At 42.5% G+C, this 15431-nt stretch overlaps 1 protein-coding gene across 1 annotated transcript in view; it reads left to right on the forward strand.

Moving 5' to 3' along the window:
* The first annotated feature begins 4765 nt into the window (after positions 1-4765).
* The window catches only part of LOC137871019 (heparan sulfate glucosamine 3-O-sulfotransferase 5), a 74015-nt gene continuing 63349 nt past the window's right edge, over positions 4766-15431 (forward strand). The window contains exon 1 of the mRNA XM_068708560.1: positions 4766-5207. The gene's annotated coding sequence lies outside the window, so the exon portion shown is untranslated. The remainder of the gene's footprint in view (positions 5208-15431) is intronic.

Genomic DNA, 15431 nt, shown 5'->3' on the forward strand with positions numbered 1-15431 from the left:
ATGATTCAACCAAACCCTAAAAGCTTCACAAATCATTATGTTTTTATAACAGTGGATCAAATTGCTGTGTGTAATGTGAAGGGTGTCTCTCCTAGTGATAAATCGCAGAGAATTATCACCGACTCTGCAGTTTCCCTCAGTTCCATCCGGAGATTTTAGTGTCTTTTTAGTGTCTTTCCCTGTCTCCTAGAAATGATGTCCGTATGAATGAGGTGCTACATTTATGTAACGAGTGGGGACGTGGTCAGGGCAGAATGATGGAGGACATATAAAGTGCAGGAGACCGGGTTTCACGCGTCCTGACTCCTGCACTTAAGTTTAGGCAACAAAAGCACTGTGGTTAAGGGTGGGGAAAGATTGTGTCTTTAGTTAAATGTTAATTCGTGCTCAAGTCACTGCAGACTTTTTTTCCCAGTAAACCAAGATCCATAACCGTGACCAAGTGCAGTGAGTGTCTTGCCTATAACGTATTTTGCTAAACGTATGAAATATCTTGTCAGTGAATATTTTACTGCTGGAACATTTTAAAGGAATGCTCCTCTGTTTTAGCATCAGATACATGACGGACAGTTGAATCAGGATCAAAGTAATGAAAAATTACAAAGAAAGTGTCGTAATTGAAATGTGAGTGGTGGCATTAAACTTTTACGGAGCCTGTTTGGGAATTTTTAGCCCATGCTATTGATGAAGCTCTCCATGATCACGTTCCTTTTCCCAGCAAGCGTTTCACTTCTCCATCATGAAATGCACTCGGAAAGATGATGAGCGGGACACTTTCACCCACTGTTTGTGGAACCGAAAGTTACATAACGTTACGGTTATTGCATAAGGTTATATATGAAAGTCTACTACGGGTAGTTGCTGTTTATTTACGTGGTTACTGTTATTATGTTACCGTTGAAACTGTTATGTTACTTTGTTACTTTATATATAACAAAAAGCATGATCTTTTTTCTAACCTTAACCCGGCAGTTATGTTTCCTAACCCTAACCAATCACTCCATAACAGTAACCACATGGCATTGTGAGTTTCTGCATGCGTGATACGAGATACGTTCAGTAGCAACTATTTTTCTGACGACTGGGTCGGAACTAAATGAACAACTATAATGTTTTAACTTCACATTGTTTTACTTTAATAATCAAGCATACCTACGAACCACCACTTTGTAATGTTGTCAAAACTTTAGCCTCATTTTCCCAGTTTCTACAAGAAAAGAAATGATGCGTTGCTTCAAACAATGTTTTAACTCTATAGTCAACTAACTCGCAGCAGGTTTTAGTCTTGAACCAACACATTCCCACTGTACATGTGCACAAGTATACATTAGTCAGCTGCAATTAGCAGACACTCGCTGTAGCGACCTCATGCAATTACAGTGTGTGGATCTCAGATTGTTTCTCACACAGGTTGTTCTGTAGAGTACATAACCACCTCGTTTCCCTCTCGCGAAGAGGCCCTCGTCTGAAATTGGAAGCACTCATTGGAAACGAGCCCCAAGTCTGAGCAGTGCGCGCGAGCGGCGAAGACCTCTCGACTGAAGACGTGCTATTAACCCATTTCACATGAAGAGTCTCCTTTCTAATTTTGAGCGATCCTCAGTGGAGGCGGTTAGCCTCGAGAGCCTTCGCTGTAGAGCCACTCAGCCGGAGATCAAAGCACCCCCCCCCCAACTACCAACAACTGGATTAATGGGCCGCTCTCAGGGCGATTACACCACACACACACACTCAGGTGTGCACGCAGCGCCCTCCACGTCGAGTGGCTTTCTTCGTCTTGTTTTGAAAGGATTAGCCCCCCCACCCCACCCCGCTCCCACCCACTGACACTATGACGGAAAAACAAAAATAGGGGACGAGACCACATCCGTGTCATTCAGCTCAGATCGTCTCAACCTTGACAAAGTGTGGCTGGTTTTAGTTGGGGAGGCGAATGAGGTGGGTATGAGGAGAAAGTGAAACGTGGATCATACATCATCCCTAATGCAGCGATATATTATACAGCGGTATTTTGTAATGGCGTGTATTCAGAGTGTCAATGGCTCTGTTAAAGTGACAGGAGTTATCCCGCTAAATTATGGCTCCAATCATGATCCCTGCCATCAGTAAAGCCTCACTCTAATATCACTAATGGCCAGTATGCTAATTGTAGCACATTAAATGTCTAAGGACCCACATGATGTCTGTAGAAAATTTATGACAATGTTTTTGGTTTATGGCATTTCCACACGTTCCTGTCCAACTTTAGTCATTTCCATAATTGTGTTCGACACGCTGACTTAATGCGATGCATTAGGGAACGGCACAAACAGATACTGTGTACCTATTAAAAAGCTTAACTGCTTGTTTCTTGATGTGCCCGCGCTGCTGTGAGCTCAGCATTCACACATAAAAGCCGGATCAGGTGAATAATTTATGATTCTCATCCCTCTCTGTGAAAGCATAACACACTCTGAGTCTGATCTGAAATATATATTTAAAAAAAAAATCATTCCATGGCTGCGGTAAAATTCAGATTCAGGCCTAAATTCTGCATTGGTGAAATTGGAATGCAGAGTTGCATAACCTGATAGCGTCTCTGCAGTTAGCTGTATACTCACTCATCCGCTGGTGTTCCCCAGCACAGGAAGAGGCCAGCCAAGTTGTCTTACGCACGACGGATTCAATCTGCTGCGGGATAGCTGAATAATTCAAAGTTCTTACACAGGACCATCTGGCAGCCCAAAGCAGGCGCGCGAGACACCCGTCATTCTCAGACAGCGTTTGTAAAGAGAGTATGGAATGCAGCAGCAGGACCCCTGCACAGGCTTGCAGGATTGAGCTGCTTACCAGGAAGCTGAAATGTGCTGTGTCAGACTGATGTCTTCTTTGGGAGGATATAGGCAAACAGAGAGTGAGCTCAAATGTTGTTGATATGACATAAAGTCCCTTTCACTCTGCGCTCGGGCTGAATATCAGCTGGAATGCCAAATCTCCCGCTGTATCTTATACACACACACACACACACACACACACACACGGATGGATTACTGAACAGGCCTACAGGGCACAGGCCCAGGGGCCCACAGTGTCAGGGGCCACTTTGGCCTTCACCTACAAGATGTCACTCGAAGAGTCTCCAACCAGAAAGAGACTCACAAAAAACATAAAATAACTACAAAGAGACACAAAAATGCCAAAAAGAGACCTAAACAACTACAAAGAGACACAACATGACTACAAAGAAACATGAATGGACTACAAAGAGACCAAAACAACTACAAAGAGACACAACATGACTACAAGGAAACATGAATGGACTACAAAGAGACCAAAACAACTACAAATAGACCGAAACAACTGCAAAGAGACACAAACTACAAAAAGACACAAAATGACTACAAAGAAACAAGAATGGACTACAAAGAGACTAAAACAACTATAAAGAAACACAAGATGACTACAAAGAGACCCAAACAAAGACATACTTATCAACTACAGAAAAAGAATAACTACAGAAAGACCAAACCAACTCAAAAGAGACTCAAAACAACGGGGAGATGCATAATGACAACAAAAAGATACAAAAGAACAACAAAAAGAGGCTACACAACTATAAAGTCTGTCTCTCTTGATCCATTGTAAGCGAGGTGGTGGGACCGTTGGCTGGTCTGTGCCCAGGGGCCCACCTGTGCGCACACACTCACACACCCAGGGCAAGCCCAGACCAACGTAAAGTAACTTAGTGTTATGCAACGTGAGGTTTGTACAATACAATAAAACAGCACCTGCACACGGTTGGTTTAGAGACCAGCATTTACTTTGACAGTCGGTTCTGTTACAAAGACTATCGCATCTTCACACATTACGTTTATTGTTGAGTTCATAATTAGTTGATGAAAGAAAAAAGCAGACAGAATAAGTCGCATCTAATCACATACACTGCAAATTGGCATTTTTATTATTTATTTTGCATTATCGCCTTTATTGGACAGTTTGATAGTGATAGGAAATGGTGGGGGGGCGAGCGGGCGTTGCCGTTATGTGGCATGCGCTGTAATCACTCGGCTAAGATTATAAGATGGCAATATCATTTTGGGCGGCTTTCAGAGTTTCAGGGGTTTGGTTAAATTTTGCGCATTGTTGTCCTGCTGTTAGTAAGTAGTTTATGTTTTTTATAACTAATAACTGTAAATTTATATTAGAGGTGAAATGCTGTGTGTTTTGGAACACGTGGCCAGATGTTACACTTTGCAACTTTTTAAGAAATTGTTCAGGAGGTGCTTATTTAGCAAAGCAGACAACACATTTGTTTTTCAGGCTTTCCTCTATCTTTGCTTTGTCATTTCCTTGTGAATTACTGGATCTTTTTAAGCTCTTTGGGGCCTCCAAAAACTATTTCTTTCTTCTGCTCTTTTTTCAAAATTCAGCAACCAGGCTTTTAACTAAGACACAGTTTGGAAATGATTTGAAGATCTTTTCATTCGCTCATATCAAGAATACATATGATCTGTCTTCGAATGTAAAATGTATTGTTTGCAGCCCAACCCTCATACAGTAAATCGCTTCATAGGAAATCTGCATGGAGACTGTTACCCCTGACGTACTTTTAGGAACTTTTAAACGCTCTCACACTGAGCTGATCATCTTTGCGCATCCGCCCTCCCCCTCCACCTCAATCCCTCTCTCCCTCCTCCTCCACCACCTCCTTCAGGAAAACGCCCCAGCTCTCCCCGTGCAGCCTCCTTCTCCTCCTCCTCCTCCTCCTCCTCCTCCCGCAGCAGAACTACAGCAGTAACACAGCGAAGTCCGCGCGTCTCTGCCGTCACACTGATCCACGGAGGTGCTGAAGTAGGGCGCTCATGGCGTAAGTGGACTCCCTGTTTACCTTAACGTCGCTGCGAAACGAGAGGAAGAAAAAAAGGGGGGGCAACAATCTCGTCGCGACCCCGGGACGCAATATTTTTCTTTCCGCGTGCTCTTTGCGCACCTGGCTGTCCTAGCGCGCACGCAGAGCTGAACATCCAATTTCGGAGCGCCTCCTTCACTTGCCCACGCACACTCGCATAAACACCTGCCTCCACTTTGTCCCGTTTAATCTGAAGTAACGCGCCTCCGAGCCGAGGGACATGCGGAGAGGCTTTCTGACCTCCGCTGCATTCAGGCTGGTCCTCCCGAGCGTCTGGCTGGAAGGGTAACCGCCGTGTCCCGAGGAGGATGCTGAACAGGTAAACGACTCATCTTTTTCTATTTTTTGTTTGTTTGGTCGAAGTATTTGCAAAAAAAGAAAAGAAAAAATAAATGCTCTGCAAGGATGAAAAAAAAGATTCCTTTCATATCCACATAGTGTCCCGGTGGTACATGATGACTTTATAGTGACCTTAATGCACTTGTTTGACCGTGAAGTCAGTGTAACATTCCTGCAGAGATACCAGTGTTTCTATTCCTGCAGTTTCCTTGTCTTAACAGGATGGCAAAGTCTTTTAAATTGTTATTCTTTCACACCAATGATTGCAACAACAGTACAACAAACTTGAGTGCCCTGCAGGATTTCTCTATGATGATCAAACATCATGCATTTTACAAAGACAAAAAAAGCATATTGTAAAATCTGCATGTCTATTCATGATGCATCAAGAATAATTTCCCTGTCGTGAACTCCCCTTCCAGTTTATTTTTCTGATTTCTGCATCCTGTTTTAACACTTTTCACTGGCGCAGTTCGTCCCAGACTCCCCCATTGTTGGTGTTTTACAAGGTGGAGAGGATGAGTTCAAAGCGAGGGGTCCTTCCTCAGTGCCTTCAACATCTCTTGCTCCCCACCCCTTTGTGTTTGTGTCCGTGCACAATCAGTCTTGTTTGTTACTGACTCAGGCGACAGGTGCCTTTTTTCAGTGCTGCTGCTTGTCATCATTGCTCTGCATTAACTCTCTAATGGGGCTTTTTGTTATTGGTTAAGCGCCTAAAGCTCTGTGGCAGCCTGCATGTGAGAATGAAGAGTGGAGAGACAACGGGGCAAAAGTGCAGCGCGATGAGCGATGTTTGGTGTGTCGGGGTGGTTTAATAACGGCAGCATGAGGCTGCTGCTTATGTAAGCCCCCACCAGATACTCGGTTGTCTCAGCTCTGCAATGTATCCGTCTACCATATTTCAGGCCTCAGAATGCATCCCTTAGCTCCACACTAGTCAACAGCTCTTTGAGTGCTCTGAATGAAAAGTATCAACGGGGGAATAAAGCCTTGGATTCAGGAAGTAGCATCAGTTTACTTGCACCTTTACAGTCACTTTGTAATCTGAGACTCTTCTTCCCTTTTAAAAAAAGGACGGCATTGGATGTTTGGACAAACGCTGTCTGTAAAAGGCATATGTGTCCAGACCAGCGACCTCTTGAGGTCAGGTGAATGACGACTCTTGTATCTGGGAAGCAACTGTGGTAATAATGTGACATTGTTGTGGCCCGCTGTTTTCCTTAAGTGACCATGATCTCTCTCCAACCTTAATCAAATAGTTTACGTTTCCTGAATCTAACCAAACCTTTATCGTAGAGGTAGCAGTTACACTCATTTTTGTAAACGTCATGTGTGTTTTTAAAGACCAAGGTTGCTGCCAGAATTCCAGAAATACAAAGGTTACTGTAAGTTTGTTGGGGTTTTTTTAGCTGAAAAGAACCCTTTAAATCAGAAAATGATGGCCCTGTAAAAAGAAAAGTGCTACACTTTTATTTGCATTAGCATCTGAAGGGTCCCCCTGTTGGCCAGACCAAGTGGTAGTTGAAGTAACATTTTTACTTCAACTACACAAAAATAATTTTCACATTTTATGGTTGGGTTCACAGTTGCTGCGGTTCAAGTATGAATGGAGTAATTTTGATAAATAAACACAAGTTACTTCTTTAATATCCTCTGGTAGTCGGCTAGAAGTGAAAAGGAGACGCTCAACAGGATAAAACACAATTGGCCATAGGAGAGTAACAATAAAGGATATCATATTAATTCACTTGTAAATAGTCCAAAAACAACCACATTATCATTTGCAGTTTGTGCACTGACTTATGTGAGCACAGAGCAGGAACTTACGGTCTGCAGCTGAGCCTTACTTTATGTAGGTTTAAATATTCTTCATTTTAAACCAAGAATAGAATACATCAAATCAAGATGATAAGATATGAAACAAATTAAAGCATTCATTTTCAACATTAAATACTTTTCTTCTGCTATTTATGTGTACTTCTTTAAAGGGGACGTATCATTAACAAATACTTTTTCAAGGCTTGTGCACATACATTTGGGTATCTGGAGCTCCTACGAACCCACAAACTGGGAAATAAGACAACCCTGTCAGTTTTTTGTGGGCTGCCTATACAAAAAAACAAATCTGAGTCTTCAAGATGTTCAGATTTGTCTCCCTTTATGTCACATGCAGGCTCATTAACTACCATTGGAAAAGGTGCGTCGTATTTGTCTCGCAAGCCAATCAGAGTAGTCTGAGCTTTTTTTTTGGTAGTGGGTCTTAAAGAGACAGGCGCTAAAATGAAGCGTTTCTGACGGAGGGTGAATTCAGGTATATTCAGACAGACAGTATAAGAAAAATAAAGTGTTTTTTGAACATTTAAGCATGTAAGCATGTTCTAGTAGAAACCCGATCAACAATTATGACCTTTGAAGTGAGAGTGATATGTCCCCTTTAAATTAGCCTAAATGACACAGTTAAGACTTATTCTATTTCTCCCTTACTCTGTTTCCTTCTTCATTTCATCCCCTTTAAGAATAGCTGCCAACAAATGAATATTTGAACCCCAACTTTAAAAATATAATCTGTGTAACTTTAAATGGTGTGGGTGGAAATCAATTTCAACAATAAATATTTTGAAATGTGAAGTAAAAAAAAGAATTCGACAAAGTTGTCACGGTTAATCCCCTCAGCAATCTTTCACCTCCTCCTAAAGGCATCTTCCCCATCACCTCGCCGTGGCACTCCACGCATCACAGCCCTTGATCATGGATCTCATCATGGGGGATAACGGTATATGTGTTCCTGGAGGTGTAATTCGAGCTATCAGAGGTCATGATGCCACACGGTTAGCGGCAGCCAGGACAGCATATTGTCCTATTCATCTTAATGACTCCTGTGGGCAGGGCTGCATTGAAGAAGGTCCTGAAAACGCTCTCCGGTGACCTTCTGCGACTAACAAATGGAGCGCGGATGAATCGAGCGACTCCTGTGAGGGAGGCTGCCAACTCCAGTAAAACTGTGAAAAGAAAAGCATTAGTCCATCAGTCAGATCTTTTACAGCAGCCTTCAATCTGCCAGCTCCCTCACGCCCAGAGCCAGTTATTACATTTCACTCACGTTTGCCTTTTTTTTGCAGAAGTGCTAATTGAATGCATCCAATATTCAGGAAAGAGACCTACCTACCGTGCCAACATGACCTTGGTTACCGGTTCCTTTAGCGAGCGAGGCGCTTTGCTGGAAGTATAAGGTCCCCTGTCGGGCCTGCTGTGTCATTGCTCCGGATTCACGATGGTCAACCCGAGGCGTCCAATTTGCTAAGACATGTTTGGGTAGCGAACAACATGGATTCATTTTTCTGGCTTAGCAAGCGATCGTGGAGGCAGGGGGAGAGAGGAGGAGGAGGGTGGCTCCGTTGGGATAGCAATCTGAGGATGGTGCAAAAATTTGTCAACCCTCCAAGCTGACACCCTTATCCAAGTCATCTTCTCTCTCAGGATGGTGATATATGACTAAGGTGACCGTGATCATTACTCACAGACCGGTCTTCTTCTTCTTCTTCCTCTTCTTCTTCTTCTTCTTTTTTTCTCCCTTGGCATGCCTCCCTCCCTGGGTCAGATCAAGTGTGTTCTATTATCCCGCAGTAGTGATTTGTGGAGGTCTGAGGCACATCGCGTCTGAAGGACGCCGTGTTGCGGAGCCTTCCAAAACAATATCATAACACACGTCCATTAGCCATATGGGTTCCATTCCCCAGATTTGCTTCATGCAATTTCTGTGCAACTCTCCCCCCCCCCCCCCCCCCCCCCCCCCCCACACACACACACACACACACACACACACACACACACACAGGAGGAGCCACAGAGCAAGCCGAGGATTCATTTAATTAGAGGATGTTTTGCTCTTCTGGTTTCTGCACCTTTCTCAAAGAGGCTCGTTTCCAATTGATACATTTCCAGTCGTGAGAATAACGGCTGCAGCTGAGAATCATTCACATAGCTGTACGGCTGGGCGATGAAATAATCTCAAATTTACCCTATAAGATCTTCCACGAAAGTGATTAAATTCATGGGATTTATTTTCCGATAGTTATTTTTGGATCTGTTTTCTTCTGCTTTACAAAAAACACAAGACGAACAGGCTAAATGCTGTAGGCTTCATCATATTCTACTATGTCGCTGCTGCGGCTCTAAAACGGCATCATAAACCCTCACTAAATTAATCCTTTCACTATCATCATGTGTCTTATCATATTTGAAAAAAGAAGAGCCACACGGTTGGATTATTTTATTATTAGTCATTATAAATAATACATTAATAAGTCAGTTGATTGAAATTATAAATTATATTATTTATATATACCTTAACAGTGGAGTAAGCATGAAATCATCAGGAGTGTGAACCACGTCATGCGCTTGTATGCGTACGTTAGCATCCTCGAGCACATGGATGCACCCACTCCCATAACCATTGCTCCACAGCAAAGCTAGTGGGCCTGTAAGTTTTTACAAATATTTTTTGCTGTGAATTTTCAACATGAAAGACTGTTTGACTATTTTTGTAAAGCAGATTATCTGTTCTAATATCTGTTCTGAGAAATCCTTGTTTCATAATGTAATGTAACATTTACCTTCTAAAATTTAAGCCACAAAAATGTGTGTAGCAGGTGGCTACATATTACACATTGCACCTTTGGCCAAGAATAGATCCTTGCGGCACCCCTTGAGGAAGCTTTTTGACTTGTAGTCATGGATAGATACAAATTGCTCTGTGTAAAGTATATAGATAACAAACCATCTTCAATTTCCTAAATTTGAAGCTAGCATTGTATAATCAAGTGAATCAAAATGCTTTTGAGAAGTACAAAAATATACCAAGGGAAAATTTCAGAGGGGATACTTTGAACTTAGTTGCAAGGGCAATTTAGTTTTTCACTGATCTTTTTGAATCTGTTGAAAATTATTTTATTAATAGTTACTGGATGAATTATTGAGTAAGCCAGTTTCTCAAAAACCTTTTAAAAAAAGAGCAACATTTATATTGATTGAAATTGTTCGTACATGTGTCATCCTCACCCGTTGAACCATTTTAAAGTCAATGGGTACAACACCTGGATATAAAGTTGAGTTGTGTTTTTTGTGCTTTGTCTTTGCTTCCGTGCGAAACAATAAAATGCAAAAAGCTCTTCCTCTGCAGCGCTTACAATTTTAAAGCCTTTGATTGAAGTTGTGCTCTTTTTTTTTTTTTTGCATGGATCCATATTTACTACCGCTGCTGTGGTTGCTGTGTAATTGACTTCTGAACACATAAATAATGACTGGATCTCATCCTCTCCTCCGTTTCACTCTATACCTCCCGTCACAGCAGCCCCACAAAGAGCAATAAGTCTGAAACATAGAGCAAACAAAGCGGTAGTCCAGGTGGATGAGGTGTCTGGAAATAAAACATGACCTCCCATTGAGCCGTGAAGATTGTTTATGGGCCCGTGTTGCTCAATGGATTGAGGACAGGGTGAGGGGTTTCATTCCCATGGGGGGGGGGGGGGGGGGGGCACTCATGCTGATAATGTAAGCACTCAGGGTATCAGAAGGTGCTTTTGTTCAGTTTGCATTCTTGTATCAGCTGAAGCAGAATGGAATTGAAGTGTCAGTAATAGCGCCTGAATGTTTCTGGATTATTGAAGCTAATAGTAATATTAGAGTTTTAAGAACAATATATCTTCTAGTGCTTGTTTTTTTTATCATGAACACAAAAAAGGCATATAGCAAACTAAAAATCAAATTAGTATCAATGAAAACCGTAACTACACAACAACACAAATATAACTGAAATATACTTAAGATAAGAGAAATAAAACGCAACTATGTAAAAATGTCTATAAGAGTAAAGAATCAGCACTATAGCTCTTAAAACTAGACTTTGACACAAGGACCCCGGTAATGTGGCAAGACCTTCCTTAGTTGATATTATACTAATTTATAATTAATCGCATAACCTAAAACCAAAAAAATATGTTTCCTTACCATTTTATTGAGTTATTTTCCTTCCTACCATTAACCCTGTAAAGACTCTAAACTAACCCTCGAAACAAAAGCCTTGCACACTGTACACTTTGCCGTTTTACTGGTTGGATTTTCCAGTGTCACCAAATTGCTCACATTTAGCTAGCTCTGCGTTATGCTCTCCGCTATAGCACCTGCCCGAGCGCTACTGCACATGTGCAACTCTCCCAATCGGGCGGGAAGTACAGATTGGGCAGCGAGTGACACATGCTGATGTTGTTGTGTCCGTGTAGTGTAAATGAGCTTATAAATGATATGAGATGATAACGTGATATCAGATCCCAAATTTTAGGCTGTATCAGAGGCGTTTTCCAATACTGGTATTGGTATCGCACACTGAAATCACCGTAGTTACACTGGAGTTTAGAGTTTTTTTGGATAGTATAAGTTTGACCCACTCTTTAAAAATGTCTGTCATGTCCAATATAAGCCCAGTATAAATATGTTATTTGAAAACAAGCAACCAGAAACCCAAACCCTGCAGTCCTCGGTCTGCATGAGCCTTTTTCATCCAACTCAGTGTGTTGACAAAAAGAAAGGAAAAAAAGCTGTTGTCTGTCAACTCCAACTGTCTGCAGACACACACACACAGAGAGGCAGAGGCACCGCCAGTTCATTTCTTTCTCTCCTAACTTCTGCTTCTGTCGACCCACGGCTCGATACTTTTTCTCTCTCTGCGTTAGTGCTGCTGCTGAAACACAGCCGTTAAATAGACTTTAGCACTCAGGCTTTATTGACACGCTTGGACGTAACGCTGCCATTCTAAATGCAAAAAAAAAATCATTCATAATTATATTTCTAGCGGCGAGCTGATTTACTCCGAATCAATTCGGCAGAGTAATGGCATCTCTAACTAAATGAGAGGCAGGTTCGTTAAATTTTGAAGGGAAGTGCGTTGGTGGGGGAAAAAAAAAACACAGAGTGGAACTTAATTTCTGTTTTCAATCTGAAATATAAACTTTTTTTTTCTCTCTGCGGAAAAATGCAGGCTAAACGTTGAGAAGTAATGTTTTTAGACATGGGGTGAAATAAAAAGCAATTTCATCAAAGACATTTAACAAAAAGGTAGTTTTTTTAGAAGTCCACATTACCTCAAGTCTCAGGATTTTGGGTGCAGAATTGTCTCTGCAGGGCACCCTTACACCTGAAGCCCGGGGTTGGCCACACGTCTGCTCTGCACACAGGTTTTTGTCTGGTTGCCGGCGCCTTTTGTCTGCACGTAGCGCCAGTGATCCGGGGTGTGACGCTTAATTCTCTGCAGCTATCTGCCGCCATCAATTAGAGCTTTTACGGGGAAGGGTGCTGTCAAGAGTTACCATGGCAACCGGCGTCTTTGGCAGGGCGTTGCATCCCCTGCAGGGCTGTTGTTGGACGGAGCGCTTGCAAGTGTTACTGCGCTGTGCATTTTTAAAGATTTTAAAATCTTCAGTGCCCCGGGGGGACAGAAACAATAAGCATGAAATAGCACTGTGCCTGGATGCAGTCTCTCCCCAGCTTCCTGGCTTTGCACCGGTCGCTGAGGCTATTTTCAATGTTAGCTGATCGCTTTGACGTTCTTTAAGGGAAGTTGCAAAAGTGTCTAGCGGGCAGAGAGGTAGTAATTTACTGGAAGCAATCTCAGAGTTCTACAGCAGATACTTAAGAATTACCTGCTCGCCCACTTTTACAAGCCGCTTTAGGATTCTGTCAAATGAAAATGTCACAGTTAACAACTTGCCGTTCTTCTATAACACACTTTATGACCAGACATGACCCAAGTTCTTAAAAAATATTTGGGTTTAGTGGTGAGTTTTATGCGAGCGTTAAATAGTCTCAGGGATCAGAGTCAGAGGAGGTACTGTACTATGTTTCTGATCTCAGAATTTAGAGGCTTAGAGGGAGTTTGTATTCTACAATTAAGTCCTGTATCTATGGACTCAATATATTTGAGTTTGACTACCTTTAGGTCAACTAAAAATAAATAATGGGTTCAGTCATTTTACTCCTTGCAGTGAGAAGAAGGCTTTGGAAAAGCATGTTGACTAGATGAGTGTAACTCCTCCCTTCAGACTATACATACCGTGTTAATCGCTTTCAACAGATATCTGCATATAAATGCAGTTAAATCAACAGAAAAGCTGATAGAAAGCTAAATCGTCGACAGATGATAACCGATGTTTCTGAGGTCGCATTTAAGCCAATGCATTTTGCCTCTTTTTGCGCTCCACGCGGACCTGCATTCAACCAAAGCCCGCTCAAACATAATTGGTCAATACTGCTCGGACTACAAACGGAAACCAGAACGCTTCTGATGTCCCGTTGCCTACAGATTTTCTTAGATTATTCTGTTGGTGGCTAAATACTTGGCTGTGGTCCAGTCAAGGATCAGCAGATAAAGACTGGTCAGCGTCAGCGGGCGCCTGTCTGTGGAGAGACGCTGATGAGCAGAAATCTGAACCCTCCTTAAAGTGAGAAAAAACACCAGCAGCCTCCTGCCATCCCAGCTGTGAGTTATGGCTCTCTTTTATCTGATGGAGCACTTACTCCCCAGCCCAGCCTTGTTGTCAAGTATTCCTTTCACTTACGCCCGATCGATTGCTGTTGCCTAGTGTTAATGATGAGTCATGCTATTAAACGCGATGACCTGCTGCCCGCATTCTATTACCGTGCTTTCTTGCATAGGCAGACCTCCCTCGTAATTAAGGTTCAAGTAGATGCGGTGGAGCCAAAACCCAATTTCAAAAAATAGCCCCAGCAAGTTTACTACCGCAGAAGAAATGTTGAGTTTAAAAGTTGTAATGCTTTATTGGTTTCTGTCGCCTGAGGAGATGAATGTTTTTCCTTAAAACTGATGCTGAGATAAAATTCTGCTCTACGAGTGGCGGGATAATCATTTTCTGAAATTAACAGCCAGCGCCATCCCTTTTTTAATTCATGCTGTTGTCATTTTTCTGTAGAGTCTCTTGGGAACGGGCGGTGGAAGATGTAACGCATAAGGCTCTGTTCGGTCGGAGGGCTTTTTAACCCTCATTAATAAAGTAATGTGACTATGCAGGATGTGACAGTGTTGCGTAATAAAAAGGCAACTTTTAGCTGTCTGTCGGGGGAAAAATTAGGAACGCTTCAGAGTAGATAAGTGATCTTTTTCGACTTTTAGCAGCTTGATGTCAAAAGGTCAGTGAATCTCTTTAGATTAATTGCCACAGGGGACAATAAAAAGCCCAGGATGGAGCCGTTTCTTGTGTGGGCCATCTCAGACGCTGCCCTAGAGACTTTCATGTAACGCCAAGCTGAACTATTCACGCGATAGGAGCGAAACAAACGCCGTCATTTGAATTAGAGATGTCCGGCGGTTATCAGCGTGCATTCTCCTATTGATGTAAACAGTTGATCATGTGTTTTCAGGATAGCTTTAATATGGCTTTTCTTTTCTTGTTGTGTTACTGAGGGACCAGAACGATTAGGAAGAGAGCTGGAACATAGAATAGTTAGTTAGGGTTAATATTAGGGTTGTTTTTGTCTTCTAGATTTGGATTCAAACGTTGGGGGTTCTCCCACCCCTCCAACAGTATGTTAACCAATCAAAAGACCATATGCATTCACATATTATAGCAACACCTGGCTATCTGTCTTCTTTAAGTCTACGCTACGCGTGGCGATGGGTTATAGTTTACGTTAGCCATCTATGCCACAAACCAGGGTGCGGTACAGTTCGTGTAGGTTTTGATAATTTGTTTAGTCCTAATCGCCTCCAGGAGACTCCATCACTGGGAGTCGAGCTTGCGGCGGCGCCCTGGGACCCTCAGTTAGCGGTTAGCTGTAGCAACTCACATTCATCCAGCACAAACCCCAAGCGTCAGGGGGTCTGGTCCAAGGGGAACACCCTGACTCTCCGCCGGATCGACAAACTTTCAGCCGTTAGACCCAGTGATGCACAGTTTGTGCAGAAAACTTATATTTTATAACTTGCCTTTGCTCCTGGATTCATTTCCAAGCTTGCAGCCATTCCTAAAAAGAAGGCAGCAGTCCTCGCAGGTTTATTTGCAGTCTTGGGTCGGTCCTCAAGCTGCATTCAGGTCAGCGTTTTAAATACTCAAAGGGATTTAATAAAGGACGTGTCAAAGGCCATGAAGACTGGAAAAACTGGAAGCGCTCTGCAGTCAAAATAGGAAAATCCTAT

Source organism: Cebidichthys violaceus, unplaced genomic scaffold, assembly GCF_023349555.1.
Source record: "Cebidichthys violaceus isolate CVI_PGR_0920_01 unplaced genomic scaffold, fCebVio1.0.p SCAF_14, whole genome shotgun sequence".
NCBI lineage: Eukaryota > Metazoa > Chordata > Actinopteri > Perciformes > Stichaeidae > Cebidichthys > Cebidichthys violaceus.